This window comes from Helicoverpa zea, chromosome 31, assembly GCF_022581195.2.
Source record: "Helicoverpa zea isolate HzStark_Cry1AcR chromosome 31, ilHelZeax1.1, whole genome shotgun sequence".
Classification (NCBI taxonomy): Eukaryota; Metazoa; Arthropoda; class Insecta; order Lepidoptera; family Noctuidae; genus Helicoverpa; species Helicoverpa zea.
Window position 1 is genome coordinate 12,753,783 of NC_061482.1, and position 17,871 is coordinate 12,771,653.

General features: G+C 38.7%; 1 long non-coding RNA gene across 3 annotated transcripts in view; it reads left to right on the forward strand.

Moving 5' to 3' along the window:
• LOC124645158 overlaps window positions 1-17,871 on the forward strand; it is a 73,610-nt gene that overhangs the window by 28,095 nt on the left and 27,644 nt on the right. For 2 of the 3 annotated variants that reach the window (XR_006986167.1, XR_006986166.1), the window contains exon 4: window positions 16,742-16,840. This is a non-coding gene — a long non-coding RNA (uncharacterized LOC124645158). Of the gene's footprint in view, window positions 1-10,263; window positions 10,553-16,741; window positions 16,841-17,871 lie in introns of those variants that run through there. The other variant, XR_006986165.1, reaches the window with a different exon arrangement.

A 17,871-nucleotide genomic window follows, 5' to 3' on the forward strand; every position in this document is an offset into this window, starting at 1 on the left:
CTTTAAAGGACGTTCGAAAAAAACTCGAAAGTATTAAGGTTAAAAAAGGAGGTTGTATGTAAATAGATTGAATGGAGTATCCATATTTTTATGGGCATAAAATAAATACAAAGTGAGTAAAATAATATAAAGAGTTTCGTATTCAAATATCCATACTATTTGAAAACGAAACATGAAAAACTATTTTCTTTTCCAGTAAATGTGCCATTATTTATCTTTCATATAAATGGAACAATAAACAAAATACGAGTGTTTATTTAAACAAATTGACAAAAAATAAAAACATCGGTCAGTAAAAAACATGGTTCGCCGATGCAATATTTATTTAAGCTCTTGGATGAAAATATTCGTGAAATGAACACACTATTCGAATTTTGTTGGATTGAATTCAGATTTTATATTTTTCTCGGAAACAATTGTTCGGTAATATTGCGTGGCAGTTTATGCCAGTACTTAGAATACATTTTGATCCATTACAGCGCAAAGCGTTGGCAACTTGAGGTATGTTTGGACCAATAAAGACGGAACAAACTTCCACAGAAATAGCAGTGCTAACTTTTTACGACAGGATAATTGTGACTTATTTGTCACAACAGAAGTTGTTGTTGCTTTTTATAGTTATAATCCACTTGGTTTTCCTGTATCTTTATATTTTAAGCAACCGCATGCAATTATAACTGGCGGCGTTTATTGTTGCCGCTAACTGCCGCTATACATTGGTACATCAAAGAGGTCCGTTACTTTTGTGAGGCTTTCGAAAGTCATGACTGGGTACTTACATGGGCAACTTTTTTCCAGCAACTTGTTGCCTGAATTGCCTCAGGCTCAAATGCAGTCATACCCCGTGTGTTGAGAACTGTTCCCACGCTCGACTTGTCTGTCCCTTTCTCACTGTGAGCTGTGCGCACTCTCACATATCTCCCGTTGAAGTAAACATGTGAGCCATCTAGGAGTTAAGCACAGTAGTACGATTATATTGTTTAACGCAATTTTCTATGCTAAATATCGATTGGTATGATTAGAATTTATGACTCGCATTCCTTACTGGGGTTTCACGTACTTACACAATCTTCATATCAATTGAACACTGCTTTTTGTGTAATATGCATAATCAAATCAATATGACTGTGATTTTTTTTAGGTTGAACATTACACAGTCACAAACCTACTCTTTATAAACATAAGTAGTATTTTCCTAAATCCGTGTACAAAGTTAGGTTTGATAAAAATAAACCGGCCAAGTGCGAGTCGGACTCGCGCACCGAGGGTTCCGTACAAATGCTGTATAGATAAAAAGTGAGTTTCGCGCCAACCGTTCAGTTTAGAACAATCATAGTTATGGTAATTTCGTGAGAGTCAAAATAGTTAATATTTTTTATTTTATAATATAACTAAAATAGTAGGCCAGTACCTTGTAAAAGTTATTTTATTGAAGTTATTTATATACAACATTTTATAGTCATCATTCAGAAATCTGATTGAAAATAACTAATTATGTCTTAAAGGTCATGGGGCATATCTGACCCGCTTTGTAAAAAGTGGCGGACATGAATCAAAGTAGTTTTAAATCGTGGAGAATGGTATGACGTTTCTTTGAATATAAATATTTTATTAAAATTCCATGGAGACGAATGTCCAGGATCGTTTGAAAAATATAAAAGACAAGCAGTTTCAGAGGATTGTACAGGTTGCAATGCTAGTTTTTATTGTTAAAGACATTTCATAAAGAAGGAAGGTGCCAATCCGGATGACCAGGATCTGATGAGGATCTGGAAACCCTGAGAAATCGAGGGCAACTCTTGAATATTGTAGGCACGCATCGAGTCATAACCAGACATGTGAGTGTATTTTTGAGGGTACTGGTAAACAGTGAAGGTTTGGAGCTGATTTGATTATGGAGACTACAGAGAGTCAAGGGAACTCCCGAACGGTATGTTGCAACTACCACGTGTTTGGACTTATTTTATTCGTATTGGCGAAGACTTTCCACAAAGATAGGTTTGACTGCCATTGTGGGATCGACAGCTAAGATCAGATATAGTTATGGGAACTCCTTTACAATTTATAACGTAACCTTGTGTTGGAGCTTATTTTATTTTAGGTGATGAGAATTCACTACTAACTTGGGTTAAAGCAGCCATTGCAGGAATGGGATCTTTTATTTTTGAGGGATTAATCACCTAAAGAGCCCCAGTTTCAAGTTTTTTTCGAAACCGCCTGACGACTTGTAGCTGTCGAATTGTAACAACGACTTCTAGAGAGTAGGATTCGGGGCTGCTGGCTTTACGTTTCTAGAGCCTTGACAAAAGTGTAATTCTGTCCCTTTCTTTGTTTTATAAAGTCGGCATTATTTTATTTTGTAGCATTTTACAAACAAATCCAACTTCAAACATATAAAAAAGCAACAAGAAAACAAAAGCAAGAAAGAAATTAAAAAGATGTTAGGTGCATCGGTCTAGAAGTCGGTGTCTAGAGGATGCATCTATATTTATTTAACCACCGAGATCTAGACCGATGCATATAAACAGTTTTCTTGTTGTTTTAGAAGTTGTTTTTTTTTTGTAAAAAGTTTTTATTTTTAACTTTTGTGAAAAGTTCTCGTCAATACGAATAATATAAGCCCAAACACGACGTAACTAAAACATACCGAGTTCTCTCGACTTTCTCACGTCTCCATCATCAGATAAGCTCTAAACCTTCACTGTTTGATAGTATCACCAGACATACGTCTGAGAATCAAGTTTTAATCCTATGCATGCCTACAATTTCTGATAGTTGCCCTCGATTTCTCAGGATTTCCATCATCAGATCCTGACCTGATGACAATGGAAATAAACGGCGAGTATACTCTTTCACTACAAAGAAATGATTTCTCAAATCCGTCAAACTTGGTCGTTTAAATTCCCCATTGAAATGAGGAAAATATTTGATGTTTACACCTGATTTTCTCTAGATTCCCATGGTTCACATTGATGCGACTAATGCCATAGTAAATCAGAGCCTTTATCATTATACTGTGCTATATTTCGTTCGTATCCGCCGTGGGTATGGTTTTCATACTAAGGTGCCCAATGACCTTTGAATGATTTAAAATTTTTCACAGTTTAGAGGCCATTATATTTAAGAAGTGTTTGATTTGAATTTCACTTTTTATTCAAAACTTTAATATCTCTACGCGTTCATGTGAAAAAGGGTAGGTAGTAAGTTTATAATTATTAAAAAAATATTTTATGTCATGTAAGCAAAAATAATATTTTAATATTTTATGTAACTTCAAATTTATCATTTTCGCAATTTTTTCTTTATCTGTACTATATAACGTTGCTTCGTGCCGAATTTTAAGATTCTGAGTTCACTGGAAGTACCTTGTAGGTTTTGATTCCCTAGCGTGTGACGGAAATTCGTCTAAGGTGTCGGTAAAACTGCTGTATCTTTTGATCGCGTTAACTTAGAAGTTGGATTTTTTCATTGCTTAAAGGGACAATAGACCTAGGTATTTGGTATAAATTTCAATTTGGTACCTTTATTCGTTCGTGAGAAATAAGGTAGTAAGTTTCATTTTATTAAAATATTTTTATTATATTATATAACAAAAAAAATGAGATTTTCGCAATTTTTCCTATATTTGCATTATATAACAATGCTTCATGCCAAATTTCAAGATTCTGAGTTTACGGAAGTACCCTGTAGGTTTTGATTCCTTTGCGAGTGTCGAGAATTCGTTGAAAATATCGACATAATCGGTTGTATCTTTTGATTGGCTTGGCTTAGAAGCTTGATATTTTCACAGCCTAAAGGGGCAATAGACCCGAGTATTTCATGTGAATTTCAGCTTGATACGTCCACGCGTTCTTAAGATAAAGGGTCTTGACAGACAGACAGACAGACAGACAGACAGACGGACAACAAAGTGATCCTATAAGGGTTCCGTTTTTTCCTTTCGAGGTACGGAACCCTAAAAAATAGGCAATAAAAAGTATAGCTATGGCGCCTTGGCTAGCAGTATCTAAGTTTTAAAATACAATCCGGCTTGAACTTGGTCCAAAACAAAAAAAAAATATGCTGTCAAAATCGAAACCGAAAATTTTCGAACAATTTCTCAGACTCCAATTTTTTAATCAGAACTTCGTAATGAGGTGGTTTTATTTGAAACGAATTTCCATGTAAACAACGTAGTCGAAATATCGAGTGGATTATTGAATTCAATATTGTTATTCTCAGTGGTCAGTACAATAGTTGGTGTTAAGATCTGAGTGTACTTGGTATAGTACTGTGGTCGAGAATGCCGTTGGGCGAGTCCGGCCGAGGCTCGGTGCAAAAATATTCACAAGCCATTCCTGTAACTGCTTGGCCGCATTCGTACCATCTCGTTATCAACTTACTTATTGCTGTTATATAATTGCGTACATATTATATTGCATGTTATTAACAGTCTACTCAAAGGATTTCTCCCGGTTTGTGTGTAAATCAATTGCAGTGTATGAGTAAAGCAATTACGTAGCTTAGTTAGCCGTGTAGAAATATTAGTTCCAGCTTGTTATTGCTTGAAATGAATTTCTGCCTCCCAATCTCTCATGTGATGACAAATGTCATACAAAAACGGCGGTTTGTTTTTAATTGTAAATGATCTCAAAGGCCGAGGTGAAAAGGAACTTACTACACCGACCGAATTTGAAATTATGATCCTCGTATAGGAATTTCTGAGCCTGTAGCACACATTACTAATTGTCGCTACGTATAAAGCGAGTTGTTGATATCGAGCGTCTTTTATTAAAAACAGGCACTTCGTATGACGAATAAAATTGATACAGTCAATATGTGACGTCGTGTCGCGGTTATTTATCTACTATGTACTTACGGATACCTACGACCGCTACTAATTAAATACAACCGGTAGCTGTGGAGTACTGAAATCAATACGTACTTATACCCTGTAAACTTGATTACAATGACAGCTTCAAAACTAACGTAATTTGTACCGGAAAATCTTATTCTGATTATAGTGATTATAATAACACTCTTTTTCTCAACATGTTTATATTAAAACTAAGTGAAACCAAGTTAACCCTCAGTCAGTAGTTTATGAGGGAAGTATTAACGTATCATTTCTAACGTCTGGAAGCCGACCCCAACAAGGCTCGGAGGATGATGATTAACGTAGCTCTATTAACATGCTGTTTAAGGCCCATATGCACCGACAACATAACAACCGTTTTTCTTAAAACATCCGTTAACTTTGAAAATTGGACTTGAAAATTCATAGAAAACGGTGGTTTTCAGAAGACGTCAACGTTGTTGGTGAATTTAGGCTTTAATGGATGAACTTGAAGGTTTATAGATTCCTTACTCTTGGAGACAGCGGATGTTGCTTCTTTGCCTCAATAATAATTTGTTAACTGTGGATACTCGAGTTGCTGAATATATGAATATGAATATGCTGATATATGAATTAAATTCAAAGCCATCTTGTCTTGGACTCATTACTAAAATTCATTTTTGCTTTATTGTTAATAGCATAGCTTTTCATGCCGCAGTATAAATTCCTGTTGAGAGACATACAATGACGCCCGCTACACTGACTTCCTTTCGGCGAAAACCTATATCGCTACTGATTGGTGGGTCTGTCCAGTCGCGGAGTCGTGTTAAAGTGCCGTACTTAAATTAATATGTGTCCCGCGTAATGATTAGCATCGCATTAGTATGTGCCACTAGTCATGTTTGCCAAGCACTTGCCTCGAGAAATATTTGACTAACCGCACTTTGACGGACTGACATGGCAGCTTGGTACGCCATCTTGAAGACGTCTGGATTTCAAATTGTTTCTGCGCGCCTTAATGACAATTTGTTAATAGGTTTTCCGCCATAGCGCAGTGTTAGTGGTATTAACATATTAAAGAGGCTCGCCTCTTCTGTAGTATCCAAGAGCTCTCCAGATGTCCAGCCCAAGTCCAACTAGCGCTAAGGTTCATAAGCGTGGTGTGTGAAACATCACAGAAGATCACTGCCTTCCATGTATCAGTGAAGTTGTCAATAGCTTGTACAATGGTTTGCCTGACACCCTATGTGTGACCAAATGGTCTTGCCAGTCGACTTGCTTATAACAAGATAATGCTTGAAATACAAGGTTGCTGTTAAGGATGTATAAAGGTCTGAATCAGAATGGTAAATATAGTCAGAAATAAATATTTTACAGGCTTTCTTAGTAATACTGGAAGGCTTTTGATGTAGGTAGACTATAAAGTACCACACTGATCAAACGTATATTTCTTAGAATTAATAAGTACCATAATATTTCACATTCCCATAAGCCTGCTTCAACATTTCCATATAAATGTGTTGTTTGAGATGTCAACGACCGGTTTTCGTTTATTAGTTCTGTAATGCTTTAGGTTTGGTATGAGAATAATATGTTTATGAGAATCAAGTGTTATAATTATAAATGAAACAATAGTTTACAGACTTGCGATAAATTCCCTATGTAGACGATTCGACATACGTACAAAATACTGTGCAATAAATAGTATTACATTTAAAATAATAACTTTTAACGATTTATGTAACTTCCTACTAATATTATAAACGCGAAAGTTTGTATGTATGGATGTATGGATGTTTGTTACTCTTTCACGCAAAAACTACTGAATGGATTTTAATGAAACTTTACAATAATATAGCTTATACATCAGAATAACACATAGGCTACAATTTGTAAACATATTGTTCGAAATACTAAACCTGCGCAAACGAAGTCGCGGGCACCAGCTAGTATTATCATAAAGAGAAAAGATCGGTGATTGGGAATTAATTAGGCAAAATTGCTAATGGTGCCCCATTAGACATAGCTCGACTGCTGCTCATGGTGTCTCTGTTTAGATTCCCGGGTCGGGCCAAAATCTCGTTGTGGGTATTACAAATTTTCATAAAGCAGAAAGTTACACCCCCGTAGGGAGGTCACGTGAACTGGAGATGGCCCGAATGCTACTTAGTAGAAGTCCTTGTTTACAATTCCACGTCAGACACCGATAGACAGTCAGAAAACACTGACTTCAGGGGTTGTCAGGAGATTTAACTTGCAGCTCTCTCGATAAAAAGAAGAGAACGTACTGCATTGATCTTGTTGGTTGATCTGCCTGCCCTACTTAATCCAGTCACACAACTCAATAGGATGATAGCTAGCTGATGAAGGCTTTTATTCCGAATGTCGTTCTTTGTTTAGCGGGATCACAATGAAATGGACCGATTCAATTGATTTTCTAATCAACATGGAGTTTTTGATTTCGAATTAGGTTTGGTTTCAATTTTTGTCTGTAACCGTTGTTGTAGCTGAGCCACTTTCGTAATAAAATCGATTATTACTTCAGTTTGTACAATTTTTTTTACAATACCTTTGCTTAATTCAAAATAAGTGCTGATGAATGATTTGCCTGAACTAGGTAAAAACCTTTGTCTCAGGCGTAAAAAGTTAAGTTTTTACAGCTATAATAATTTGAAACTTATTCAGTACAATATTTAATTTTGTGTATAAAAGTGAAAAAGAATCATAAAAAAGTCAATATAAAAGTGATACCTTAACAAACTATTTCCAACTAAAACTAAGAAGTGTGTATTGTGTAAAAATTATATAATCTAATGCTTGGCGCTCTCAGGCGCCTTCATAATCCACCGAGTTAATGTACCTGTATTCAGCGGTTTTCCTAGCAGGGCAATCCAAATGTCCTGTCTTATAGTTGTGGGGTTAATTTTAGCGCTTGCAGGTTTGCACATTTCGGTGGTTGTTCCTTCGAAGGGCACTCTTGAGTTGCGTCTCCTTCTGGTCCACAGTGGCCACAAGTAGAAGTGATGGATTTACGAAGTGGAAATCTTGGATGCATAACCATACTGCTGACACTTGAAGCACCGAGTCACAAGGGTAAAATTTCGTACCGGGCATGACGTCCTGTTTATGTAGAGCCTGTTTTGGTTCAAAAGGGCTTTTAAGCTTTAAGCTTTAGTCTTAGCAGCCACTACTACTAGAAATGGTCGAGTTGATTTCATTGGATAGACTGCAACAAAATCCGAATAAACTGAAATCAATGGCTTAGTCATAAACTGGAATTGGGTGCCACAATAAGAAAACCATTTTATTTCATAGACCTAAATAGAAGTTTAATATCATAACTCGGATTTCATTTTGGGCATTTCCGTATTTCCGAGGTGTGTTGATGTTGGCGAAAGCCGTTACTGGTGAGGACACCAGGTCCATTGTCTGCGCTGAGTCATAGGCGGCGCGCGCAGCTATTTCAGTACTGCGTAGGCAGAGTATGCTCTCTTTGTCGCCTCTCAGACCGCCGAGAGACACTCGTTAATGCTAACCTATTAATATCATCTCATAAAAGTTTCATACTCGAATTAACTCCGCTTCCGTCCTAGTCAATTGCATTTGATACATGCATTGGGCTGGCTGTTTATTCATTAGGTTAGAACTTAACCTCGACGAATAACGACGAACCGTTAGATGGTAATAACTCGGAATAAAGTTGAAAGAAGAAAGAAGACTATTATTTGGTAGCATTCCACCATTTAGGAGTATTTTATACATTGAATGACTGATGATGACGATCATTTAGCAAGTTTAACGGTCGGAGTTTCCTTTTGCTTACATCCAGCACAGATCCCATTCGATTTTTTCCAAACAACTTCATGAAGTACTTCCTGGGTCTTCAGTTCAGTTCAGCTCTTGCGCAAGCGCATTATTTTGTTCCAATTATTATTTCATCCCAATAGTTCAGTGATTTGCCGCTTTGCTTCTTTTAACTTGACATGTTTGCTTTCCCTACGATAAATACTACTGATTCCAGAAATACACCACCCACACAATATTTTCTTAGCCATAATTCAGTTATTCAATTCAATTGCCACTGCTTGCGGAGGTAACACAGTAATAACGGACCTCAAGACAAAGTACCGCGATCCGCAGCGGTAAGCGCTGAAAGGCCACCGGCTCTTGCGCATATTTATAGTTCTTCGGTGTTATAGTCTATTGTTGTCTAAATATGTTAAAACAGTAGTATGAGAATTAAATAGAACAACTAAAAAATCTACAAATAACGGTAATCTTTGTGACCTATTAATCTGGATGTAGAAAAACACTAGTCACCTTCTGGACTTTTGATTTCGTACGAATCCTATTGCACCGGCCGGCGGCAAGCGGCCCGTTCTAAATGACTAGGTACTCGTTAGAGGCCACAATCGCACGAGCTCTTATTCCAAGCCGTACTTACTCAAGCATCTGCGAGTAAAAAAACTTGTTCATTGAATACTGCAGAAAAAGCTAACGCCGTTGGAACTATAAAACTTTCATGATTGGATAAGGCAGTTTCTGCATCTATAAGAAGCCTCCACTTATTGATTTTGTTTTCTTCTCTTGTTTATAACTTTACTAGAGTAAATTAATGCCGTAATAATACGGTACGAGATTAGTAATACCGCAGTGCGTAAGATGCGAATATGGATATTAGGCAGTGGCTTCAGATTTAGGGAAGAATCAAGGTATCGTCATAAATTACGAAAAGTTATGATAAAAACGACCAGAGAAATAATTATTTTAAAACCAAAATTGGTAGGTAACTAGGTCATGTTGTTAAAAGCTTCAGTATCACACCATGTTACATAAAAAAGAATTGTAAAAGGAAGAAACTGCCATGTCATTGAAACTGATGAGTGCAAACTCTGATCTTCCATCAATGTGAATGTAAGTAGGTAACCTACGTGTGGGTGTTCACGTAGCTCCCTACCCTGTCACTCTCGGGTGCTGAACATGAACATGTAGAGTAGTTAATCTGCAACACCGGGTTGTCTCGTGTCTTGTCATATCTAAATCATTAATTGACTTTAAATTTTGTGTCGCATCGTAAAAATCGCATGTGGTCTTTTTACTAGGTTTGTGCAGAGGCGAACTCATTGTTTTCTACCAGTCTTGAAAAGGTGTGGGAGGACATGAGGCTGTTCCAGTTACATGCGATTATCGCCTCTGAGAGGAGTCATGTACAGCATGATGAGTAGTGAGTGTTTATGAAGGTGAGCAATGTTGATTTGAGCGGTAGTGTGTCACGCTGGACGTGGGTCTGAGCGCGTCGTGTCGTGTTGCGGTACAGTGAGAGTGGCATGGCAGCAACATCGTGTCGCGGTTAGGGCGAGCGCGGTCGATGAGCCCGACGCAGAGGGCAGCACGGAGCCGCCGCGGGGGGCGCTCCCGCGGCCCCCGCGCCCTTTTCTCTACCCCGTCTGCTTGCGCACTCTGTAGAGCCGCGCCGCGCGCTCACTAATGCGTCATATCGCCATCGAAGCTAACGCGCTTTCCGCCACTCTGGAAGTACAATTCGCGCGCGCCATGTGAACTTATGTGTTGACTTATGTACAGACATGCGACGCGTCAGCGTGTTCGGGAAGCTTAAATTCGACTTCAATATGACTTTTGCCGTTATGGACAGTGACTTTGGTGCCTGTGAGCTGAGAGACAGTATAGTGGTACACGCGGTTGGCGCACGTGCTCGCGTCTTCTTCCTAAAACTGAGTAAGTTTGAGACAGTTTATTTTAAAGTGTGACTGGATTTCTGACGTCGGTTCGCCGCTAAGTCGGTACTGTGCGCGTTATTTTCGCAGCGCACAACGGGCCGCGGCGCCGGCCGCCCGGAATGCGGCCTCCGCCCCACCGCGCGTTGTCGGCGCCGAACGCGCCGCGCGTAGCGTAATAAATAAAGGCGGGGCGCGGCAGCGTGCGCGCGCACCCTCCCGCGCTCTCCTCGCCCTCGGGTCATTGACTCGCGACCGCCACCGCTACCGCCGCCGCCGACGCTGCCGAAGACAACAAATTTGAATTGGAAGTGGTATCGCGCTCTTGGCCCCAGCGTGGTTCACCGGCCCGCGGAAACTCCAATGTCAATGCCGATAGATAGGCGTAGCACCTACGTGCTAGCTAAATGATTGCCGGTTCGCATGACATTTGTTTGTCATCTTTATCACTTATTTTTACGCTACTGAAAAGTTATTGATCCCGTATCTGCACCTGGAGTCTTGTCAAGTCACCCCTCGACAATATTAGCGGACCCCATTCAATTTTTACAGAATATAATCTACTTTCACAAAACCGGTTATTAAAAAGGACCGGTCTTTTTATTTCCTGTGGACAAGTCAAGTTGATTTGTTTGTTCGCGTCACGTTTAGCGAACAATTCAAAAAAATCCCATTTCTTCAGATAAGTGCTTACCCTGCCTCCTTGTTTTTGTTGTGCCCACGCCGCACTTGATGCTCTCTCTCGCTCTACCCGGAATTCATGTTAAAGTGTATGGGTTTAGTTTCCCTGGCATGCTTTGTCAATAAATCCGAAAATAATTGTATCATCAATTGTATCCATCAATTGTATCCATATTACCAAAAATCTATCAGGTACAGAACTAAGTAAGTCGTTAATAATATATTAAACTTGATTTGTTGGCGTAACTAATGTTTCCTAAAAATCGCAAAATTAATGTAAGGCGGTCTTTTATAAAAGCAAAAAGCACCTTATAAGTTTTAATCACCGACAGACTCCGTTATTTTATCAGCATTGGAAGTTTCGTGGAATGCTAAAAATAAATGTTGAACTTCCCGGTTGAATGGCGTCGTCGGCGCGGTATAGCGCGGGGAGTGGCAGGCAGCCATTGCCCTCGCCTGGTTTGTTTACAACTTAGGCTCGAACATCGACGAGATCCTATTTGCACCCTGTGTGTTTCGTCATAGGGTACACATTCGCCCGTGATTGATGACCAGCGTGCGACCCCTGCGCCTGCGCCATCTGCTTGCACGCACACGATTAAAATAAACTGCCAGCGATAGATAGCTAGAGCGTAATAAGGAGCGTCGGACCCGTCGCCAGGTGCATTGCTACCCTCGCTTGCAGTTCACAAGGTGTGCCTAGTGTTAGGTCAGTTATTACCACGAGATGGTGCGGCCGAAGCCCCCGTGGCCTCGTGCCAATGACCAGCCCGCCTCGCCGGGCCTCTCGATCCAACGGCTAACTTCGTTAGGTCCACGTGTTACTCATTACGGTTTTATGCTAATATTGCTTTGGAAAGCGGTGACGTAGTTTTTGGAATTTCTGTCTAGACAACGTAAAACAGACATTCATAATCGTATGATTTCTAGCTATCATATATAAAATAGCATGATAGATTAATACAAAAAAAAAAAATCGTAACAAGTTTTCAAGAAAACTAATATTATTAATATTAGCCCAGCAACTTTATATTAAAGGCAATCTTGAATGATTTTATCCCAAGCTTGGTTTCTATTTGGCCATGTGTACCGAAGCAAAAACGTGTAGAGGCGATAGTACGTTCCGTTAAAGATCTTCAACAAGTTGCGGGACTGGGAAAACATGCGCGCGCATCGGGAGTTGAGAAAGATGAATGTTTGTCTCTTTCATTCGTTTCACTAGGGAAAGATACTGCAAAATGGGATAAAATGTGAGAGGAGGAATCTAAGACGAGCCTATTTACTTTTGTTTCTTGCCAATCTCGGCTTAGAAACGCCATGTTTGTGAAACGAAGTAGTTCGGATTTTGTGGTTTAAGCCCGAACATTTGTGCTGCTGATTTATTGGTATATTGTTCTTCAAAATATAGTTGCAGCGGTAAGGTGTGTAGAATATTGTGTGCGGGACTCATTAGTTGTGCGAACGCAGGCCTCGTGCGAAGTGGAGTGCAACGGAGCCATTGCAGCCGCAACGGGCGGGACACGCAACGCGCGGTATGCGAAGAAAGCTCATCTATACACATCGTAACCCAATGTAGGATTCACAAATCATAATCAATTTAATTCATGCTCTTTTAATTGCAAACACGTATTGTAAACAACTCATTAAACGACACGCAGCCCAAACATTCAGCGGTTGCACTCAATGGTCTGTGAGGTTATTCTTGTAAGTTCCATCTGACGTTAGTGAAGCGGACATGGTTGTGTCCACAGTGGAAGGGCGTGTCTAGGAAAACACATTAAATAGCTAGTAACGGTTTCCAGAACAATATCTGGTACAGCCGCGTTTGGTAGAGCAAAATTCTACTAGTTTGATTCTAGAATATAAATGTAACACTGATATGATTCGGTTCTGATGTAATGAATATCATTATCACCATAATACAAATCACATCTTCACATGAAACAAGAACATCTTCGCAATAGATGTGGTATTGAACCCACCCATGACTGGCACCAAAATTTAATAGGGCTTCTCACTTACGGTGGTTATTTAGAAAGCACCAAAAAGTAGATAAATTACCGTAAAACAAGAACAGTAAACAAACAGTTTCTTCTGCTTTTGAGGAACTTATTAAGGCTACCTATTTAGCAAAGTTAGACAAAACTGCTTTTCCTATATATTATTATTTCCCAGCTGGTACCAAACTATATAATTGATGATCAGCACGTGAGCGTGGTCGGTAAGTCAGTGGCCTGTCGTCCATACTTGTGCACAATACTTTACTCTTCACATTGCGCGTTGCGCGTGTCGTTTGGAAAGCTATTATCCGCATTCACGCTTCATTGACTCACAGTACCCTCTTTTACTCCAGTATATTCGAGAGTCACATATTCATGTCACCACATTTTATTAGAGAGTAGCTTGTCTATTTTATCTACGAAGTACCACTTCAGCCAAGGTACGAGGGAGCCACGCCCTGCGCTCGCTAGAACCTGTGTTTACTCATCTGCTGTTGCAATCCCATTTACTTTATTTTTCCTTCGAAGAATTCTGTCTGAAAATGTATTTTATTTTTGCTAGAAGAAGATTGAAGTTACAATTACGAGCACTTCTTCTTTGACAACAAACTAAGGTTTTATTAGATTTCTTTCCGAGAAATTGCCACTACTGCTAAGCCTGTCTGTTTCAACTGTCGAGTAGTCACACATAGTCAAAGGTTTATCTTGAACTTTTTTCTCCTTACGTTTCTAAGGAATACACATAAGCTTTTTCCGCGAATTCAGAAGTTCAATTTGTGGGAACTAAAATCCATGACAAAGGGATAAAAAACTTCTCGTTAAGTTCTAATATATAAAAAAAAAATTACGTTGACTCCCTTCACATTATTACGGTATTCAGTGATCGTAAAAACGGGACTTCATTTTCAATCATTCGAAGACTACGTTTACGTTGGTAGTTAATCGCTGAAAGTGACGTCACATCCTGCGTTGTTGCATGCAATTCAATCAACTCAACGGTCGACGCTCCGATAATTGTGACCATTTTAAACTTTAACTGACACCAGTGACGCATACAAAGTGTGTTACTTTCATAAAAAACGTTATAACATGTTATATTCTAATCTGGAGATAATGAGAGCACTCTGTAGTTACGAAAGTGAAATTACGCACCCGACAAAAGACTGCAATGGCTTTACGGTATGGCACCAGTACTTACCTGTCTAGGTGAGAGTCATTGCTCTCACATTGCGACTTCTGTGCTTTATCCGAGTAAAAAAATGCATTCTGGTTAGATTTTATTTTAGTATTTTATTTACCCAAATTTCAAGGTGGAGTATTCTTAAAAAAATCTAGTATTTATATGCTGATGGACCTTGAATGTTTATTTAAATGCACGCATACATATGGAACTAAACCAAATTCAGGCTGGTGTTGGATAATAAACATGTACGTTAATGTGTCCTCAAATACAAGCTGTTGATTTGCATCCGTGCCATATTCAAGGAAGTAATTATGCTAATGATTCTCGACCCAAATCAATAAAAAAATTGGTACGTAATTTTTTTTCTTTAATTTTTTTTCGGAATTCCGTAAATGTCATCTAGCCTTATTTAAACTTGGCGCGTGTGTTACTGGCGTTAAAACCGTGCTGCACCCTCACACAAACGCAAACACAAAGCATACGCAACGATCACTCATAAATTTCATTCATAAAATTGGATTACTTCGGAAATACCACGACATTACAATGCCAAAAATAGCAGTGCATATTAGTTATTTCCCATCTACTGTAATTCCAATCGATTATTTACTTATTGTATGTCCTCCTCCTGAACTATGGCACAAATGCAAATCAACACCTTGTATACATAGGTATTTATTTAAAATGCAGCACTGATATCCGAATATTTTGTGGGTATTTTTTGCAAAGGGTAAAAAAAGGATTGAATTTGTGGTCTCCATTTTGAAATTTAGTTAAAAGAGTTTTTAACATCAATGTGCGCATAGTTGCATATCATGTATTTAACAAGGGAGATTTTACTTGACAATATTGTCACTGACTGGACCACTTGAAATGTCAAGTTACGTGACTTGGAAATGTATGACTGAATTTGAATGAATAACTTTGAATGCGTAACCGGTCATCCGGTTGATCACTGTAGTTTCTAATTTGCAGCCGCTTAGGATGCGAATGCGACGGAGGTATCGATATTTTGAATATTAAATAACATGTTACTAAAATTAGGTCTTGAAGATCTTTTATAGGGGGATATTTAAGGAGCTATAAGTATTGAAGACATAAAGAAATCGTATTTGATTCAAGCGTGTTCAGAACTCAGGTTTTCGCTCCGGTTCGGAAATCTGGGGTCTCTAAAAAATACGATGTCGGTCACGCGACGTGCCGTTACATCAAGTGGAGCGACGCTGCACGCATTTAACATTAACATAGCTAACGTGACCGTGAATACGCTATGTTCAATGTCCAGACGTCGATTTCAAATCTACTTTCGGACTTAGGTAACGTCAAAACCACGTACGCAGTCTATGATTCATACTAAATGAATTTGGTGAGCTATACTTAATATACATAGCCAGTTTGGTTTAATGAACTAATTTTGTCAATTGAAACGAATGTGTCGAGGTCGCCAACATCCGCTTTGTTAATTAATTAATTGCTTAAAGTAGACGTTTGACACCTCATGTGCCCGTTCCTGAATGGGCGTCGGTATACACATTATCTCATATGTAGGACATTTTTGAAATCTTTTAAAGTTCTTAATAAATCTATATTTCAATGATTTCAAGATTTCGTTAATTTCCTAACGATGCGGTGATTGATAAAGTTAACTGACGTAGAAACATTATTCAGTTGAACATGCATTTATTGCAAACCCTATCTTTAGCCTGCTATTAACACACAAACTGCAGTGTATTTCTAAGAACAGAACCAGAGAAGTCATTGTAAACCTTGTCTGTATTTCGACACAAAGTGATAACTTTGTCGATTTTGGCGTCAGTTTGGGGTGAGACCTGACTTTTAACTCGGGCGCAGGTAGTCGACGCCTTTATTTAAAAAGCGACCCCACAGCGATCCCATAAGTGAAGCGGTGTTATGCAATACATTCCAAACTCCCTTTTGAATGCCAAACTTAGTTAATAATAATTTTACCACGAAAAGGAACTACGGCATTTTTAGGTGTTTATGGCTTCTTTCTTAATAATGCACCTAAGTGTTACAAAGTTTAGATGAAACTTTTTGTAGGAAGGTGTAATAAAGTTAGTAACTTCTTACGTTAATTGTATAATTTGATATCTGAGTGTTTTTATAAGTTTATGTTTGGATATGTTTTCATGGATTCAGGTAGAAAGCGTTGTTTACGTTTGCTTTATCTATGGTAGAAGGACGCCGTTTGATGGCGTCGTACTTAAATGCCGTAATTCCTTCTTAAATCTTCTAGAACGATACATAATGTTGGCTTCTACTCTAATATTCTGATTAAAACAAACATCGTTTTGGTTGTCCACAGGTACAATGGCCGACAGACTCCAGCTCCTCCAGCAGCAGCTGAAGCAGTGAAAGATTTCCTAATGGATCAATTACAAAATGATATGCGCTGATTGCCCAGGTAAGCAATAACCAACTATTTTTCTAACCTAAGTAACAGTTACTAATGTTCTGAAGTTACCCCCTCTTCTTTATAAAAAAAATGTATTGAGATAATAGTTTGCACTTATAAGTCAAACATTAGCCTGCGGATAACCATGCAATTATCGATTGTAGACAATCAGCTAATCATAAAAAAAAACGTAAAAAAGGAAATAATTATCACACGTAAACTAATGAACACACCCGCCCAACGGCCAATAGAGACGCAACAAAATTCGCGAATTCCCCAGTCAACAGCTTTATAGGCGAGGCAGCGCTCCGCGGCCGTTGGACATCTGCCAACTCAGTTACTACAACGTAGAAGTCGCATTATGATACGGGTTTTGTTCTGTACGTGCGTTTTAAGAATCGCTGTTATAACGGAACTATTACGCTGGCCCAGTGAAACTGAGCACTCGATGTATGCTCATGGACCGAGCACCTGTGTTGTGGCAATTCGTCGCGCAAAACCATATTTTCCAAACGAGGATTTTTAACACGTGCGAAGTTGTTACACTAAAGTTCAATAAACCATAGTGGATAATATGTGGTCCTGTCTGAATAAAACTGTGTTACATCGACAAATTCTCGTCCCAATTCATCGTAATGAGGTTAATACGTTGGTGAGTGTATTTTTTTTCTCGAATACATAGAAATGACGTTGAAACAAAATATGTCTGCACGAGTCGAATTAAATTTCAAATGTTAGAGTAATTTTATTTGCCATTTTCTACTTGCCAAACTTCTCTCGATTTGCCAAACGTGTTAATTTGCGACATGTCGTGTCCAGTATAACCCTCTTCGTCAAGATATTTTTAGAATGATATCTTATAAATGTTGATAATTGTATTCAACACAGGTTATAGTGAGACTGGGTGAATTGGATAAAGTATCTCAGGTTTGAAGTCAACTTTTGACAATATTAAGTTTTAACGCAACAACTTAAAAAAAAAAGATAGACCATAGTAGGGATGACGTCCTCAAAGTGCGCTATCGCTGTCATAACAAACA